This window comes from Caloenas nicobarica, chromosome 28 (assembly GCF_036013445.1).
Source record: "Caloenas nicobarica isolate bCalNic1 chromosome 28, bCalNic1.hap1, whole genome shotgun sequence".
NCBI classification, from domain to species: domain Eukaryota; kingdom Metazoa; phylum Chordata; class Aves; order Columbiformes; family Columbidae; genus Caloenas; species Caloenas nicobarica.
In genome coordinates, this window is record NC_088272.1 from 5,379,102 (window position 1) to 5,382,622 (window position 3,521).

The window sequence follows — 3,521 nt, forward strand, 5'->3', positions numbered from 1 at the left end:
GTGTTGCAGACAGAGCTGTGACACGGATGGAATAAACTGCCAAGGCAGGGTGGCAGAAGGTAGTTCATCTGGTCTTCAAGCACAGCAGCCTCCAAGTACAGCAACAGTCCAGAGCAAAACTCAGTCTAGACCTGTAAGGCAATTCAAGGGCCCCATAATGAGCTGTTCCTACTGCAGGAACAGTTAAAGGAGAAACAAAGACACCTTGTGGCCACTCATTGATTTAATAATGGAAAGAAGTGATATTCTCTGTGTCTCTAGTCCTCCATCTTCACCAGCAAGGTCTCCCAGGCCTCTGTCACTGGAGGCAGAACAACCAGCAGTGGATGGGGATCAAGTCAGGGGTCACTGGAACTAACACAATTCTTTCCAGTCTATGGGACAGGAGGGGCAGCATCCCAGGAGCTGAGACAGCAGGACCATGTCACAGTGAGGCCACTCTCCAGCACCTTGGAAAGCTCATGGAGACTGGGGGGACTCCCTGACCACTGGCAGCTCTCACACATTGGGTGCACTTTTCAAAAATGGCCAATGGGTGAGCAGGGGAACTGAGGGCTGTGCCCCAGAGCATGGCCAGTGGGACCCCATTTCTGGGTGTGTGAAAGAGAAGGTGACGGGGTTTACCTAGGACAGGTTGTGCCTGTCCATCCTCTTTGCTTTCTGTGAGGAAAGGACAGGGTTGCTGGATGTGGGGAGAGCAGTGGTGGTCTGTTACCTGGAAGTCAGCAAGGCATTCAGCATCATCCCCCACAATATTCTTGTGTCCAAGGTAGTCTATTATGATCTGTGTCAGTGCGTAAGTAGATGGGTAAAAAACAATCTGGATGGTTGGGCTTGGAAAGGTGCTACAGAAAGGGAGAAACTTTCCAGTCATGAGGACAGTCAAGCACTGGAAGCTGTTTCCCAGGGGTGCGCATCCACTCTGTCCCAGAAAGTGGCCAAGATGTGTTTGGATAAAGCCCTGAGTAATCTGGTCTGACCGTGCTTTGAGGAGGAGGTTGGTCAAGACACCTCCCGAGGTCCCATCCAGCCTGAATAATGCTGTCCTTTCATCCCCTTCATGTTTTCAATTTAGGGACAGTTCTCAGGTTCTCTCTGACCACAGGAATAATTCACATGAGGTGCAGGGCTGCTTTACAAGTGCCCCCAAACAGCCCTGACCACATCTTGTGCATCCCTTTTCATTTGCCCTCACCCAAGTTCTTCTTTTTTGCTGTCCTCATGCCCACCTTGTTGATCCTTTCAGAGCAGGTTGCTCAACAGGTGTCAGCATCCGTGTACAAGTCTGCACATCAGCCAGGCAGCAAAGCCATCGTTACAGAAATGGAGACGAGGCTCTTGACCAGCTCATTGCACCCAGCAATTGGCACAACTTGCCAGCTGAGATTCCCATGAACACCTGAACTTTAAGTGCAGAGCATGTGAGTCCTCGTTGGGTATCCTGGCTTGTCTCCTGACCCATGTGGTGCTTCAGGCTGTGAAGAGAATCAAAACCAACTTTTGGCTGGGGTAGTTTCATTTTACATGTGTCACGAAGGGCAGATGAAGGGAGCTCAGAACTCCAGACTCTGCTGCACTGTTGGGACTTGAGAGACTGGAAATGCAGGTGACGGTGTGTGTCAGTGCACACCACATAAACATTCTGGCTTCCTTTGTGCCTTTGCACTGACCTGAGATCTGTTCCTTGGCCTTCTTTGCCTAAAAAAGAAGTAATCTGCCCTGTGTCACCTCCACTCACACCAGAAAAAAAGGGGGAAAAGTATGAAAGCGGTGATTTCAGGGCAATTCTGTCCAAAGAAATACTTTCTAAATGATAAAAATAGTAGAAGTGAGAGAAAAAGCTCTTAGAAAGAACTCCATGCAAGAGGTCAGCTACTGAGACGTAGCAGCTCTTCTGAGAAGCAAGAATGACTGTTGGGAATGAAATTAAAAAACTTTAGTTCATCATCATCAAGAATAAGGAATTCCCTGTTATTCTTATTAGTGATAGTACCACTTTTCAAAAACATCCTTGAGATTGTCTCTATTTTTCGCTGGCTCCAAAACTGAGCCTGCTAAGACTTTGAAAGGAAGAGTTCAGACCTCTGCCACCCAAATCTCTACAACCATCTCTCATCGAAGGTCTTTTACCCCAGGAAGGGAAAATTGCCAGTGCAGGCACCAAACCGGTGTCCAACCTGCTTGGAGAGCCAGGAGAGTGGTGTCACACAACAGCTGCCCTGGAGGGAAGCTGGAGGTGATGGGAATTGAAGTGGTTTATCTCAGATCATAATTTAGGTTGGAAAAGACCCTTAAGGTCATAAAGTTCAATTGTAAATACGACACTATCAAGTCCACCCATTACACCATATCCCTAAGCGCCATGTCTACACATCTTTTCAATACCTTCAGGGATGGAAGCTCCAATCCTGAGCTGGCAGGACAACACTGTCTGCAGTTACACATAAGATAACTGTCATGACTCTGATTTCAGAGCTCATTGGCAGAGTTTCTCACACCGTTCACTGGGCAGGTGTTGGGAGATGGGCGCACACTTCAGTTTCCAGATGCCAGGACAGAGCCCAAGCCATCCTGCCCTTGCCCTCTGGCATCCCATTTCTTGAGATGCAAAGCTGCTGGACCTCCTGTGGATAATCATGTTAGAATGCATCAAGAATCATTCAAGTCTTTGTGTAATTTCCCTAAGAGTGTCAGTATTAAAAATAATAATAACTAAAAATATAGAAAAGGGTTCATCTGCCTACATATAAATACCTGCAACACAGCAGTCTGCATCTGTGGTAGCCCCACTGGCAGGGCCAATCCAATAGGTATTTGCAGTATACGGCACGACACCCCATCCATAAGTACATATCTAAGTGGTTCAGATGAAGGGTGGTCTGGCAAAAATCACCCTGTTCCTCCCCAGGTGCACGGACAGTGCTCATGTGGCTCTCCAGAGAGTGGCAGAAACTGGATGCCCTTGTTGGGACAGACTCCTTCCAGGAGAGACACAGCAATGGGAGTAACTCCTCAGGTCTTCATGGCATTTCACTCGGCATCAGTTTTTATATATTTGTTTTTTTCCTGAGACTACTCTTTCTGCACAAATGCTCACAAAAAGACACCCATTTAGTAAACATGGTCATAAAGGTGCTGCTATGGACAAGAAACCTCACCATGAGCTCTGGAGTGAGTGAGGAAGATGATAATAAGCACCAGGAAGAACCAAGAAGCTCAGGCCTCTTCTGAAGAGTGAGAGCCCTGAGCAGCAGTGAGCGGCCATGTGTGGTGTGGGAGGGTCAGGGGATGTGAGGTAGAGAAGGGTGATGGCTGATGACTTCAGCAAATCCTTACAACCATGTCTGAGCCTGCAAGTGGGATGTGGCTGATGTCTGCAGGTGGAGGAGGAATAGGAGAAAGACTTTGGGGGATCCTGGAAAGAAGGCAGGCTTCTCTTGGGCTAATCATACATGGCAGTGACATTTGCATGCTGTGGGCATGGCTGTGCCTGGGAGATGGGGAATGGCTGCTGCTGGGGG